Source organism: Petaurus breviceps, unplaced genomic scaffold, assembly GCF_028583685.1.
Source record: "Petaurus breviceps papuanus isolate PSGF00001 unplaced genomic scaffold, PetGlider_PUasm1.0 174, whole genome shotgun sequence".
Classification (NCBI taxonomy): Eukaryota; Metazoa; Chordata; class Mammalia; order Diprotodontia; family Petauridae; genus Petaurus; species Petaurus breviceps.
Genome location: NW_027185761.1, coordinates 32,325,565 through 32,342,528, shown reverse-complemented (window position 1 = coordinate 32,342,528; position 16,964 = coordinate 32,325,565). Strand labels below are relative to the sequence as shown.

Below are 16,964 nucleotides of genomic sequence, written 5' to 3'. Positions count from 1 at the left end.
AGGAAGGAAGGAAGGAAGGAAGGAAGGAAGGAAGGAAGGAAGAGTCCAAAGGATGGACACAAAAAAGAAAAGGAGAATATCAAAGCCAAGAAGAATGTGTTCTTGTACCAACATCTGTGGAGCTAAACAAGCACAGAAAATGCCTGAAGGATATCAGTGCTATCAAGTCTGATCCTGCTTGCATCAGTTTCCTGAGGACTGAACAGCTTCCATTTCAGAAAATGGAGATGATTTTCAGATCCTGAGATCACCTAATAAGTGGAACTCCATTTTCTGGAAGGTCAGACTCCTCTCTGGCATGGACTTCCTGATCTTAGGGGAAACATTTAATAGTGGGCTTTCCTATGTCTCCCAAAATCAATGTCTTTGGAGAGGGAGATTTTGTAATGATGGATTCCCAGACCTCTGAGTTTAATGGCACACTAGACCTCTGTTAACTGTCAGGAGTCCTTTTATTTTGTATTGGAAGGATGACCATGGCCATGGCTTTATGAATGTCTGCAAAGAAGAAAAATGCTGTCAGCAGAAGTTCAAAGAGAGAGCAGCAGACATCAAAGCCCATGTACAGCTCAACACAAAATCTCCAGCCCCATGAAAAACCAAGATACCAATCACTTTGTCCAGAATTTATAACATCCAACCTTTAGCAGAGACCTGAAACTTTATCCTGTCTGCCTTTTGTAATTTAAACATATCAGTTAAATGGGAGAATATCACTTTTGGTAATGGCAAGAATATGACTTGTCATGTACCACTGGGGAGCAGCCAGCTCTGGGGGAAAGCTGAAGAGAACTTAGAGCCACTTCTTTCAGGATTCAGACAGCACATACATTCCCTCTCTTTATGACATGTATTTCCCTTTACTAGGTAGCTAGGTGGCACAGTAGATAGAACACCAGGACTGGAGACAGGGAGACCTGAGTTTAAATCTGGCCTCAGCCATTTACTAGATGTGTGGGACCCTGGACAAGTTACTTAACTCCATTTGTTTCAGTTTCCTCATTTGTAAAATTAACTGGAGAAGGAAATGGTGAACTACTTCAATATCTTAGCCAAGAAAACCCCAAATGGGACATGATGGAAACAACTGAACAAAAATTTCCCTTTACTAAACCAGGAGACCCCCATGGAAATACTTGTTGATATCCTGTGACTTCATTTTCATTTTCCGTGTTCTCTGAAAGTGCTATACAATTTTAGACCAGCTTTACTAGTGGTTAGCATACAACTTGAAGATGATGTAGTCTGGTTTCGATTTTTATTAGTATTGTTTCCTAATATTTTTTCTCCTTAGTACTGTTTTAGTTCTGTCTCTACTAAGTAGTACAAGTTGTTATCAAATACTATGTTCACAGGGAAAAAATGGCTTTCCTTATTCTGATCTACAGAATTACCTTTTAACTGTATTACTTAACATAAGGTTCCTCATATTGAACTCAAATTTATCACCTCCTCGATGGATTCTATGTGCCTTTGGATTTTTTTTTTTGCAAAATGCTAAAAATCACCCAGTTGAGGATTATTAGACAATGTGATCCACAAAAAATTAAGACTAAGAATATCTCTATACAGTACTGGGGAGAGAGCACAGTTGAAATGAAAAAAAACAAACAAAAAAACAAAAATAAAAACACCATATACTTACTAGAAGTCAAGAAGTTGTTCTTACTTAGTCATTTCAATAGTGTCCAGCCCTTCATGACCCCATTTGAGCTTTGCTTCACAAACATGCTGGAGTGGTTTGCCATTTCTTTCTCCAGCTCACTTTTCAGATGAGGAAACTGAGGGAAACAGTATTAAGGGACTTGTTCAGTGTCACACTACTAGTAAGTGTCCAAGACCAGATTTGAACTCAGGAAGAGAGCTCTTAACCTGGTGCTCTATCCACTATGGTGCCACCTAGCTGTAGTTCTACTTCCTACTCAGACACTAATTTACTGGATGACTTTGGGCACTTCTCTAGGCCTCACTACAATTTATCTAGAAATGAGGGGAATTGGACTAGATAATATTTAAGACCCTTTTCAACTTAAAATTACTAATTACTATACACCACATGTGATTTTTTTTCTTCCTCCTCCAGGGTTTTTGTTTTGATGTGCTTGTTCCATAGGTCAGTGTCATTCTTTCACACCTTGACTCACTGAAAGCCACAGATTTGAGGTTCATCTGTAAGCTAAATCCTGTTATGTTCTATTGACAAAATTCCCCATTAATTGACTTTAGCCACCCAAAGAAGTTCATATAATACTGTCATATGTTTATAAAGACTAAAGAAAGTCTTCCTCCAATAACAAATCTTTGTGAAGATATGAACCTGAAAAAGGCTTTCCCTCACAGGCAACAAATTTTGTTTTCCTTGGAAGGAAGTCATTTCCTCTCTTTGCACTTTAATTTAATCTGTGGATTTAAATTGGGATGTGAAATGGAGACTATGACTGTGGTATCCTTCCAAAAATCCCTGCCAACTTATATTGCTATTTTTGAATGGACAAATAAAATATATGAATGAGTGTTTGTGTGTGTGTGTGTGTATATATATATATATACATACATATATACACACAATGTTTACATATATACACACAATGTAAATATAAAGTAAATGAATATACACATGCATGTGTCATTGTGCATAGGCACATACATGTATAGATATGTGTATGTGTATTGTGAATATACATTCCCAATACAAAAAAAAATTTAAGAACAAGGAATTTTGGGAGGAAAATGATAAGGAGTTGGGAGAATCAGGAAAGGCTTCATGCAGAAGATGACTGAAACATTTTAAAAGTCTCTATATGGGTCATATTGTCTGCTATTTCACAGAAGTAACACCATCATGTTTTAATGTCAGAGACATAGACAAGTTTGTGAAATTTCCCATCTTCAGGATCCTGAAGTTCTTAACTTTCATTATGAGGACCTGGGGATATCAGACAGTGTAAGCCCAGCTAGCTATAGCCTCAAGAAAAGAATAAAATCTTCTATGCTACATTAATAATCGATTCTCCTGCTATAATGATGCCATTGGCCCTTCTAAAGATGGATTTTAGAATATTTTCATATTGTGAAGTGGTTGGGCACAACTCAGTACTCTTTATGTTGCAGGACCTTGGAATATATAGAATGCCTTGACTTGATTTTTTTTAATGTATACTTTTTTATAAAGAATGAAAAGTTGGCAAATATGACAGATTGGAATATAGCTATAGATAAAGATGTACATAGGCACAGATATGAGACATACAAATGTATATAAATACATATGTGTATATATATGTGTGTGTATATGTGTGTATACATATACACACACAGAAAGAGAGCAAGAAAGAGTGAGAGAGAGAGAATCCTTTTGACATTAGATATTGGAATTGGGCTTGTGATTTCATTACCATGGTGATTGGGCTTGTGATTTCATTACCATAGTGAAGAAAATCCTTCTACCAATGTAAGTCAGCAATTTTTCTGTAATTTATAGTCTTAGAGAGTACTCTGGTATATCAAGAAGTTAAATGACTTATCCAGAATCACACAGCCATGATGAATCAGAGACAGGTCTTCCTGGCTTCTAGGTTGGCTCTCTGTGCCATAATGACTCTCGACATTACAGAGAGAAATAGGGATTGCTGACTCCATGGCTGAGGAAGTGCATTAATAAATGCCATCAAATGTGATTTGCTGTTGGGACACTGGGCTATGACACCTATGGCATTGAATCTGGCAGGTCCTTACCTAAAATAACGTGAAGCTTGCCTTCCAAATAGCTTCTGAGATGGAAAATTAGTAAGTTGGAATTTTACTCCTACTTCCAGTGTCCTCTTCTTCTATAATCTTTCTTCAGTCTCCTATACATAATTCAGTCAGGGAAAATCAAAGAAAATGACATAAGTAGACGATGTGGGAGAGAGAAAACTAAGAAAGTAAACAAAGGTCCAGCATATCGTATTGCCTGCCTCTTTCAGGGATGAGGGAGTGTGTCTAGCTAGCGTAGTCTAATCCATTTGTCAGTCTAAATCTCAACAGCATCACTGACAAAAATATAACTGTGCTTGCCCTCAGAAAGCTTACATTCAAGCAGCAAAACTGAAACATAATTAGAAAATGTAATGTAAATATGTGCAAAGTAATTCCTGAAGGAAGGATAGAAGTTTAATAGGAAGTTCACTTTATTAATAGAATAGGGATTGCCAGAGGGTCCGTAAGATGTGCAAGTTAGACTAGCATCGGAACATTGGAGAGGTGGGGTTGGGCTTAACGAGTGACAAGGAGAAGAAAATGGGCCAGGAAAGGGTGCTTCAGTTTAGACAGCCTAAGATTCAGAATCATAGAATCATTGATCACATGAAACATGTCTGGACTCTCAAGTGGTAGCACCACATAACTGGAGCCCTATCCAGAAAATCTTTAAGAAACATACAAAGTGCATGTACCTTTGACCAAAATTCCAGGGAAAGCATGCTTTAAGTAATAACATTCTGGAATACGAAAGCTAAAATAAAGCTACAATAATGGAATGGGGATAGGTACTGGATCTGCGATTTCATTGGTTCAGAGAATTCCTGAAGAAAGAAACTTTCAGTGCCATTTAGTACAATCTCTGTTTTGTTTTGTTTTTAATTTATTCATTTGTCAGTTTTCTTTAAATTTTGAATTCCAAATTCTTACCTCCCTCCAGCCCCTACCCTTTCCATTGAGAAGGCAATCAATATGATATCAATTATACCTGTGTAGTCATGCAAAACATATTTTCACATTAGCCATGTCTATGACTAGTCTTAAAGAGTAATTGCCATTTACCTATTTTAAAGTTTGGGTGTTGTACAGGATAGAATGCCAAACCTGGAGTGAGGAAGACTCATCTTCCTGAGTTCAAATCTGGCCTCAGGTATTTACTAACTGTGTGACCCTGGGCAGATCATTTAACTCTGTTTGCCTCAGTTCTCTCATCTGGAAAATGAACTGGAGAAGGAAACGGCAAACCACTCCAGCATCTTTGCCAAGAAAACATTAAGTGGAGTCACAAAGAATCATACACAATTGAAAAAAACAACAACAAAACATTTTATGTATATCATCTCATTTAAGCTTCCAAAATACTTATTGATCCTAGGTGCCATTATGACTTACAGGTGAGGAAACCAAGGCTCAGCTAGGTTAAATGACTTCTCATTGTTGGACAACTAGTAGGTATCTGAAGTGGAATTCACATCCAGAGATTCCTGACTCTAAACCCAGCACTGTGCTCTCTACCATACTGCTTCTGCATTGAAGGAACATGAAAGCTTATCTATTCTAACCCATACCCAAGAACAATCTCCTTTCAATACCATCCCTGGAAACTGGTAGTCTAGCTTTTGAGCAAAGACCTCCAGGGATAGGTACCACAATGTCATCCCTGTTTTTCCCTCTTATAGATTTTTATTCAAATTCTTTCTCATCATGTTTAGAAAAACAGTATGGTGATGTGGCTATAATATTGAACTAAGAGTCAAAAAGACCTGTGTTCAAATCCACCTTAGATATTCACTAGTTGTATGATCTTAGGAAAGTTAATTCATCTACATAGGCCTCTGATAACTCATTTGTAAAATGAGGGCATTGAGCTTGATGATCTTTCAGCTTTAAATCCCTAATCCTGTGATCTATGTTGGCACCCTCTGTTTCCTACATTTCTTCATAGGAATATCTATTCTTTGTGTACTAGGCTCTTCTATCTCATGTGTTTCTGCTGAAATAATGTCTATCCTTCCACTGCTATATTCCAGCCCTGAGTCACATTTCAATGAACCTCCCAGTTTTAAGTGATCCTTTTCATTTTGTTCACTATCTAGTATCTGTGCATGGGCATACAGATATCTGATACTATGGAAATTTCCACTGCCTCTCCTTTCTGATAATGTCTCCCATAAATTACAGGGAAAGATGATGTACGGTATTATTTTCCCCAGTCCTCCTTTCACCTTAGGGGAGCCCAGACTGGGGAGAATTTATATGTATTGGAGGTTGATCTGTGATTTCATCAGTGTAAGGAAACTCCTAGTGTGGAAATTCCCTCCCCTGATGCACTAAGCATGGCCAACCATTTACTTGCTAACTTTTTTTATACATCTATGATTTTGTGCATAAATGCTTGAGATTTATGCCTGAGGTGCACAGAAATCACAGAATCATTGAATTATAGGCTTAGAGAACCTGTGGTATCATAAAATCCAAACCTATCACTTTACAGATGAGAAAATGGAGCCCTAAAGAAATGAAATGGATTTCCCAAGAGATTAAGTGACTGTCCCAGAGTCACATTGCAATTAAGTATCAGAGGTCAGGGATTTGAACCCTGTTCTCCTGATTCTATGACTAGCACTAGATCCTATAGCCATTATTGAGATGGGGGGGAGCGGGGGAGGTGATAGAATAATTGCATATTCTGATATCCTGTGGAACCCATAAGTGTAAAAAGCACATAAGGTGAAAAAGAAAAAAAAATATTCAACAACTTTTCTTAATTTATAACTTGAAGCATTTGTAGAAAGTGGAATTCTGATGTCAACTACTTCATCCCTAGCCTCTGCATCTGTGTGTCAGAATCCCCTGGAACCTGCCTCCCTGGTAGCTGTGCAAACCATTATTAGGTCAGAAGTGGAAAAACTAGAACAGGAGGCAGAAAATATGCAACAGATGTACAGTCATGAGACAAAGAAGCTTTATTTTACCAACTTTCCTTCATGATAGCTGAAAAGAAAATGGGTCTATTTATGGGAACAAAAGCGTGCTTTTAGCCATGTGCTTTTATGCTGAAAAATCACATCTCCAGATTTTCCGTGAGGTATCATTTGCTCTTCACAGCTATTAAGGAAGGAGAATTATTAGTTGTCTTATGAAAAAGTTGAACTGCAGTTCTTTGGAATAGCTTGCTCTTTCAGCTTAAATGTCATAAAATATTTGATCAGACAGATACCAAATGGCCCAGTCTGAACCTATATAGTCCATACAAGAAAAGGCATAGAAAATGGCTCCAATATTCATGGAAATAAGTCTAAGAACAATGGTCAGAGAAGATATAGTTCTGAAGTATGGATTATTTAGCTTTAAAATTTGTCTTTTAAACATCTAGTTGTCTTCCTTTTGTATAAACAATATACACAGTTCATCCATAGAAGCAACTCCCATCTATCTTCCACTGGTTGTTTGAAAATAATACAAGGACGTAGAGATTCCTATAGTAATTTGGGAGTTGAATGCTTCAGAATAAATTCAATTAAATTTGGCTGGCCCTTTCCAAAGGTCTCTTCAAAATGAAAATGAAAACCAAGACTGAGTAAATTGGCCCGATGTCTATATAGTAAAATCTCACTAATTCAGATTTATGGATGAGAGGACTAGACAACAAGCATTTTAAAAAGGCTAAATTACCACATCTTACTTTAGGAAATGCAGTCTCGTTATTTTACAGAATTTTACAGTAACAAATTAATTTAAGAAAATGTTGCTAAGAGCAAGAGCTGCTTATATAAGTAGATGAAAATTGCTTAGCATTTGTTTTCGTTTTTAGATAGAATAAAAGTAAACTTTTTCAGCCCTGCCCCTGTCCAAGCTATTAAAAAATATGAATTAGAGGAGAGGAGATTGAAGTGGCTTTGAAGTATACTAATTCTTAATTTTTATTAAATCAGAAAGAACTATTAAGCAATTATTTCATATAATGAGTGGCATTCTGCTGATCAACTTGAGCAGACCATAAAGAATGTTAAGGACAAAGTTTCAAGAACTCTGTAGTTTCTGACTTCACTCCTACCAATGTTTCATCAAGGACATCTTTTATGTGTGCATAGACCATTTGTTCACAGAGACTTCACAGAAATGAAAGAGCAACCAGTCAGTAGATGTCAATGTCAATGTCTTTTTGGTTGCCTTATTTTTGTATTAAAACCATCCATCATCCATTGCATTTTGTTGGAATCTTTAAGTCTTTATGATATCTTAAAAATGAATCTAATATTTTATTTAAAATTGTGCTACCTTGATCATAGATTTCCTGCCTTTGCTTTGAGTCATGGGTATCCATTCTTCATGCCTTGATTGTTTTAAGTGCATTTCCACTTTCTCAGAAAACATATCTAGTACTGAGGAAAAAGAGTCCATACAGACTATTTCCAAGGTCAATAATGGTGAGAACAAATAACTTTTGAGAACACTATTGACCTTCTTTAGTCAATTGCATAGTCATGTAAAAAAGATCAGACAGGTAATCTATATAAGAAAAACAAAGTGGATGAAGAATGCCTGTTTTCCAGATTATGCTATTCCATTATGTCACATTGTATTAGCAACCAACTGTGTAGTAGTATGTAGTTCTTGGTCAGTCAATGCTGATGAATAACAGTGGGAACTAGAAACAAATTAGAGGAAAACAAATTGGATTGGATCAGTGTAACTATTCAGTTATTTAAGTGATTTAAAGCTTTCCCCTGATGCAAAAGTCTATTTTTTAACATCAATATTCATCCAGTGTTATTCTAGTCCTAGGCCTACAAATCATGGAACACTATAATCTCTGAAGAATCATATTTACAAATGAACCAAAAGGAAATAGAAAGGCACATGAAGTATGTACAGCAGCTATAACATGTTGCCAAATGATGATTTGAACAAGAGAAATAACATAAAATACATCAAGAGTATCATATATAGTCAGAAAGGGAAATAAGCATGCCATGTCATAAAAATGATGTTATACAACACCAATAGTTCAAGGGATGCACAGGTATTCACAAAATATTAAGAGTATCAGAGAAAGGCTTCCCATGCATTGGGGGGGTGGGGGAGAAAATGATAACTCATGCTGCTTGGGAAGACATATGTGAATGGTCCTTCACTGAGATGGTAATTACATATATATATATTATATATATAATATATAATATATATAGCTTTTTTGAGGGGGGAAGGTACAGCAATTGGGGTTAAGTGACTTGCCCAAGGTCCCATGGCTAGTTTTTGTGTTAACTGTCTGAGACCAGATTTGAACTCTGGTCCTTCTGACTACAGGGCCAGTACTCTATTCACTGTGCCACCTAGCCACCCCTGGAATGTTAATTCTAAAGGTGACTATCAAAAATTCCATTTCATGTATTTGACTGTAAAGAATCTACAGATTGCTAAAACATGAAACTCCTATTCAACTTATAACACAAGCAAAGCCTCAGAATCTATATGGACTGCCCCCTCCCAATCTCAAATTTTCCATTCCAATTACAAAACAGTCTTTATTACATTTTAAACTTTTTAAAAAGGATGTATTGTTTCCAAATAGGTGGAGAAAAGAATAAAACCTTTTGATTTCATGAATATTAAGCATCTCAGTATATTAAGGCTTTGTGGGATTCAGGATACAATTGTTTTACACATTTCATCACGTAAAAGCAACTTTTACATTCTCTTCACTTTGTTCAGTTCTAGAGAACTTTGGACACTTTGAAGTTTAAAATGTAATGAGAAGAAAGAAACTTTAGCCAGTCAATAGCAATTTGGTGGTGACTTTGTCTGAGATTTATTTATGGATTTCAGGAAGACACTGAGCTGTTCATCTCAGTTTCCCTATCAAAGAATTTGGGATAAGAACTAGACCTCCCAGGAGAAGAAATTCTTTCTACCAATACAAATCAAACCCTTTTCTACAATTCATAATATTAGAGTTGCCTCGAGCATTGCTAGGTTTCAGATGGCCAATATGTATCAGAAACAGGATTAGAACTTATATCTTCCAGGCTTTGAAGCCAACTTTATCCATTCTGCCATACTCCCTCTCCCATTTCTTACGCAGTTAGGAAGAGTCATCATTGTCCATTGTCCACACCATTCATAGCTGCTCACACTCTTCATGTCCATTTCCACCACACCAATTCAGACTTTTATTATTTCCTTCCTAAACTGTAGTCATATTAGCATGTGAGCACATGCACACACAAAGACACAGATGCACAGACACACACACACACACACACACACACACGCAAGTACAATAAAAGTTCCCTAAGAACAGGTACAATTTGATTTTTTGAATTTGTCTTCCTAGCACCCAGTACATACAGTGCCTGGAACATACTGGTTTCTTAATTCTTTTTTTTTTTGTGAAGTGAGTTGAATTGAACGGTCTCTTTATTGCTCATTTACCTTCAACTTCTATAACTTGCACACTGTGGCAAAATTAACTTTCCTGAAGCACAATTCTGATCAAGCCATTGCTCAATTCAAAAATCTCAGCTTCTGCTAAATGAAGTCCAAACTCCTTGTGCTGTCATTAATGGCCTCCCACTACCATTTTTTTCATCCTGTATCTTCCACTCCTCCCATTTATATACCTCAAACCCTACCTGGATACAAACAGAGTGCATTTCTTCTCTGTTCATTTTCACATTACATATGTCCTCTTTTTGTCTTCATTGCCCAGATCAACTGGAATTTTCCCAAATTGCTCTAAGTCCATGTAAATGTTCTCTCATGCTTCAAATGCCTAGAGCACTCTATATCCTTCTTAAGGCATTTATCACATACCACTCCTTTGCTTCTTGCATTGAACCTGGGATTTCAATGATATGAGGGACTCCCCCTGTGAGGAAATTCTCTCCACTGAAGCAGATCACAAGTCCCTAAGCAAAAGTGTCTCAGTGCACTGTGAGTTTGGGATACAGATTGAACCTCCCAAGAGATTTGATTTCACCTACCAATAATCATCAGCGTCTTTTCTGTCATTTATAATCTTAGAGAGTTGTCCAGGGTCCTGATAGGTTAAATGATTTGCCCAGGGTCACATAACCAGTATGTGACAGAAGCAGGATTTAGATAGCTGTTGCTGACTCTAAGACAAATTTTGTATATATTATACCACATTGCCTCTCATCTATATTTTTTATTATACACATGTCTTATTTCCCTCACTAGACTGTAAACTCCTTGATGGCAGAGACACTTTTTAATCCATCTTTGTATTTCCCCTAGAGCTTGACACCAAGAAAATACCCCAAAATAGTTGTTCTATGACTTATGTCTGTAGGGTTCATAAATCAATGTCAAAAAGTCCTCTCTGATTCTTGCATTAAAATTCCAAATACTTTATCATGCTGGATAAATTTAATTTGCATGTGAGTAAAAATAGCCTTTTTACCTTCCCCTCCCCCCCAGAGTCTGTCACATCGAATGCTTCTATTTTCTCTTGCCTCAATCTCATTTCCTACCTCAAAAAATCTCAGGAAGGCCTCCTTCACTCTATGGGATTCGCTGCTGAAGACTATCTGCCAGTGGGTCATTCAGTAGGCGTGGACCTTCTCAAAATATTCCCATTATAGCCAAAATGGAACAAAAACACTAGAGTGCTAAGTACTTGACACAAAGTAGAATTTGGGATTTAAAGAAGAGAGGCACACTGATCACAGAGAATCTACTGGTATTTATTCGTATAAAAACAAATAGGCTAAGGATAAGGTCCATACCTATGACATAGACACTCAGGTCTGGGATATGCCACAGGACACATAGTCGATCAACTAACCAAGAAAAATCTATTAAGTACTTCCTATGTGTTCCAGGAAGAGAGAGCCAGTGGCTCAGTGGGAAGACTACTGGTCTGGAGTCAGGAAGACCTGAGTTCAAATCCAGTCTTCAACACTTACTAGCTGTGTAACCCTGGGCAAATCACCCTGGAGTCAGGAAGATCTGAATTCATATCTAGCCGCAGACATTTCCTAGCTGTGTGTTCCTGGGTAAGTCATTAAACCTTGGTTTGCCTTAGTCCACTGGAGAAGGAAATGGCAAACTATTCCAGTATCTTTGTCAGTAAAATCCTATAGACAGCACTGTGGTCTATGGGGTCACAAAGAATTAGACACAACTGAATAACTAAACAAGCTCTGTGTGTATAAAATGAGATAACATATATAAAGTACTTTATAAACCTTAAAATGCTGCATAAATACTAGCTATTTTTATTGCACTGGGAATAAAGAGAAAGGAAAAAGTACAAAAACAGTCCATGCCACCAAGGAGTTTACATAAGGTCTGGGGAGGGAAGGAAGGAAGGAAGGAGAGAGACAGACAGACAGACAGACAGAGACAGAGAGACAGAGAGAGAGAGAGACAGAGACAGAGAGAGAGACAGAGAGAGAGAAAGACAGAGACAGAGAGACAGAGAGAGAAGAAGAAGAAGAAGAAGAAGAAGAAGAAGAAGAAGAAGAAGAAGAAGAAGAAGAAGAAGAAGAAGAAGAAGAAATAAGGAAAGAAGGAAAGAAAGGAAGGAAGGAGGGAGGGAAGGAAGGAAGGAAGGAAGGAAGGAAGGAAGGAAGGAAGGAAGGAAGGAAGGAAGGAAGGAAGGAAGGAAGGAAGGAAGGAAGGAAGGAAGGAAGGAAAGAAGGAAGGAAGGAAGGAAGGAAGGAAGAAGAAAAGTATGTATCAGATATATAGAAAATAGAAGTAAGGTAACTTTCAAATGAACAGAATGGTTCAGCTCTATGCAACTGATCAGAATAACGCCCAAACTTTAGGTTTTACACTATTTTGTGTTGAGGACTAGACAAAGAGAGGCAGGAACTTTATAAATGTACCAGTTTAGAACAGACAACCTCAAGGCACATTTGGATACACTAAGAGAAACACTTCAGCTAAGCACACACACGGGTTGATATAATTCCTTGAGTATTCAGTAGCTATGCTTATAAAGTCCTCTGTCATACTGGATGTTTCTCTACCCTGGTCAACCTCTCTGAGTCTCAGTTTCATCATCTCTTAAAATGAGGACGATATAACACCTACAGTATCTAACAGATTTGTTGTGAGAACCAAGTGAGGTGATGTTTGTAAAGTGCTTTGAAAAACTGAAAGCAATATAGACATGCTAGCTATTATTTTAAGTTTAAAATTGAGATTTCATTCAAATAGGGAGCTCCTAGGTAAGGAAACTCCCTTTATCAATGCAGAAAAATAATCATTCTATATAAGTTAGAAATTTAGGGGTGGCTAGGAGGGGCAGAGAATAGAGCACTGGCCCTGGAGTCAGGAGGACTTCAGTTCAAATCCAGCCTCAGACACTTAACACAAAAACTAGCCATGTGACCTTGGGCAAGTCACTTAACCCCAATTGCCTTCCAAAAAGCAAAAAAAACCAAATCCCCCCCCCACACACACACACACAAAACTTAGAAATTTAGAAAGTTGTCTGGGACACCAAAAGGTTAAATGAATTAGCCAAAGGGCACAGAACCAATATGTCTCAAAGGTAGGACCCATGACATCCCAACTCCAACAAGAGTTTTCAAGCCACTATCCCATCCTACTTCTCAGTTATTGTTATTGTTAATAATATTGTGAAGTAAAGATCACTCTTCCCATCATATTGAATGGGGTGACTGTTGCTATTATAATTGTCACCAGTCTTCTTACATTCAATAGTCCAAGACCAAGCTGCTATTCTCCCATTTTTCTTTTATGCTGAAAGTCCCATGGATGGCTACACAGATGGATAAAATGATTACTTTCTGTAATTGAATAAAAATTGCTGGGATATAAATTTATCTTCTGTAGGCTTACAGAAAGCACCTTCTGGACAACTCCAATAGCAGAGAGATCCATAGGAGCATGAGCTTCATCTTGTTCTCTCATGGGTTTGATTCCTTCCACTAGAATTCAATAATCTGAGAGCTTTTCATGCCACATAATTTAAAAGTTATGATTATTCAGAACAGTAATCTCTATTCTTAGATTTTTATGAGCCATTGTTTTAAGTCTATGGTGAGACTCTAGTAATAATATGGCTTATTTGCTAAATTCTCAAGGATATTTTGGGGTCTGCATTTGTATTATGGGTGTTTATCTGTTTGTGAAAAAATAATGAACCTCCAGGGTATAATACCAACAAGCTCCCCACACTAATCTGATAAGTATTTCCTAACACTCTAGAAAAGGGATGGGAAATGTACATCACAAAGGAGATGATTTTGAGCAATATACGGTATTATGGGGGACATGAAGACAACATGCGTCAGTCATTAAGACTCCCTGGCAAGATGGCCATCAGAATGGGAGATAGGTCACCCAGCTCCTTCATATCCATACCCCCAAAACCTTGAATTTCACACCATTTCCAATATTGGTCAAGAAATCCAATGCAAAACTATAGTAAATGACTTTGTTGATGCTAGAAATATACAAAATACCAGCTAGAAGGCAATAGGAAAGTGAGTGTCCTGCCCAGAGAACAGTAAAGAGAGGAGGGTTCCCCTGAGAAAGTCCCAAAGTGATCAGAAAGCCTCAGGGTAGGAACTTTGGGGACTTTAGCGTGTGGCAGCTACGAACACCAGTGTTCCACAGTGCTCAAACCCAAGTCCAGGGGCTCTGAGGCCCTAACACTCTGTCTTGAGAAATCAAAGCAGGCTCTGAAATGAATACTCTGAACCTCAAAGACCCAGGGGGTCTAAACACTAGGAAGCAGAATTCAGCACAAGAACCCACGGGAACCATAGTTATATTTCACGGTGCTGACCACCACTACTCAAAATTCTAGAAGAGATGTAGCCCTAATCCAGGAATTAAGATGGAGAGATAAGCAAATCAGAGAAAACCAATCGGCATTAGTAGACATAGATAAAAATATCTATCTAGATCTGTCACAAATTTAATTCCATAACAAGTGAAAGCAGAGACTCAAATGAAAAAAATTATTTTTCTCAAGACTATATGAATAACTGGAAGAAATAAGCAAGAGATTTTAAAAATAGTAGAGTGAAAGCTCTTAAGGAAAGAATTAGAAATTAAGTAGCTTAGAAATGTTAAATCCTACCCAAGAAATGAAATGCCTGGAAACTAAAATAGACCAAAAAGAATTTAAAGCCTCCATGAGATAGCTAAAATAAAACAAAAAGATTTTTTTTGCAGTAGAAGGAAATATAAGGTGTCTGACATAAAATAACAACTGACCTGGAAAATAGGTCAAGAACCAATAATTTAAGAATCACTGGACTCCTAAAAACCATTACTTTTTTTAAAAAATTCTGAATTAGGCATTAAAAAAATTATACATTAATACTTCCAAGATCTCCTAGAACCAGAATGGAAAGTAAAGATAGAAAGATTCTACAAAACAGCTCCTAAAAAGAACCCCCAAAGGAAATGTTTCAGGAATGTCATAACCAAAATCCAGAGCTCCTGGGTCAAAGAAAATAATTGCAAGCCTCCAAAAAGAAGGAGTTCAAATACCAAGGAATCAGTCAGGAGCACACAAACCTAGCACCTTCAACTAAAAGCCAGAGATATTCTAAGGATACAATATTAAACAAGGCATAGGCTTACAACTAATAATGACTTACCTACCCCACAAAGCTGAACTTAATAGTGCAAGGAAAAAACGTATCTTAAACAGAATATAAAACTCTTAAGAACTGAAGAAAACACCAGAACTAAGAACTTTAAAATACAAACACAGTCCAAAAAATCTAGAAAAGTACATTTATTTGAGCAGTTGGGAAAAGGCTACGTGATGATGTAATAATAACATTCCAATGAAGAGGAAAAAAAAAGTGTTCCTTTAGAACCTTAATGTCTTCAAAGGGTATTGTAGGAGTTAAATAAGAAAAAAAAACAGAGCATTTGTGAATGGATCACTACTGTTCTCAGGGTTTTAAGAAAGGAGAGTAAAAGGAATGCACTTGTAGGAAGGAGGAAAAAGGGGGTGGAATTGCTATTTCTCATAATGAGGTCCATCAGAAGAATATAAAAAACATGGTAGAGAGGATATAGGGCATCAATAGTGGGCATCAGATGAATCTCAGTTTTGTCATAAATGGACAAGGGAGGGTTAAACACATGAACACATACAAATAGTTTGTTGTAGAAATATAAGGAACTCAAGAAGGCAAAAAAGCAGGATAGGGAGGAAGGGGATTAAAAGGGCAGACAATATTAGGGAGGAAATACTCTTATTTATGTAAAACAAACTTTCTGTTCCTAAAGGAGGAATTAAAAGGTAGAAAAAGAAAAGAACTAGAATCTAGAGGCATGCCTTAAATTGCCTCAGGCAATTGGGGAATAGCTGAATAAATTGTCATATATTAATGTAATGGATTATTATTGCACTGTAAGAAATGACAAAAGAGAATATTTTAGAGAATACTGGATAGTATGAATTAATAGAGAGTGAAGTAAGAAGAAGCAGGAGAATAATTTATCTGGGGACAATGACATTGTAAAGAAAAACAACTTTGAAAGACTTAACTCTCATCAAAACCCTGACAAATCATATCTCCATAGAACCTATGATGAAACATGTTGCCTACACCCTGACAGAGAGCCGAGGGACACAAGGTGTGGGGACTTATTTTTGGACATAGCCACTGTGTGGATTCATTTTTCTTGATTATTCTTTCATTCATTTTGCTTGAGAATTCTTTCATTCATTTCAAGGGTCACCCCTTTTCATTATCTCAGTAAAGGGAAATCAAATAGAAGAGGAATTAGCAATAATGATGAAAAAAGAATCAATGATATTTAATGAAGTTCTGAAGAAAAGATAATCAGGTTCATTTTTTGATGGGTGGTGGTAATTTCAGATTTTTTTAAAAAAGATGAACAAGAATTTTTATGGGAAAAAGATGACATTATCTAAGAGATGGTCAGTTTACAGGTAGAAAACATTTATAGTGGTAAGTAGAATGTAGAAATGGAAATAGCTGTAGAACTCTAAAGCTGGAGAAGTCATCCTAGAATTCAGGAAGAACACAGTATGAAGGAGAACAGTGGGTTTTTCACAAAATTATAATAGATCACAATTTCCTTACCCTTTATCCTAGACAAAATTATCGTATTTTATAATAGTTTGCCTTTTGCATCTTCACACTGTCTATATGAGAAGATACTGGATTTATAGAGGAATTTAGAGGCTCTACTGAAAGGGAAATAAAAGGAGGGAGAACTAGGATCTA

General features: G+C 36.9%; 1 pseudogene; it reads left to right on the top strand.

Annotated features, from left to right (window-relative positions):
• The first annotated feature begins 76 nt into the window (after positions 1-76).
• On the top strand, positions 77-658 carry LOC138158418 (neurensin-1 pseudogene; annotated as a pseudogene).
• The last annotated feature ends 16,306 nt before the right edge of the window (positions 659-16,964 follow it).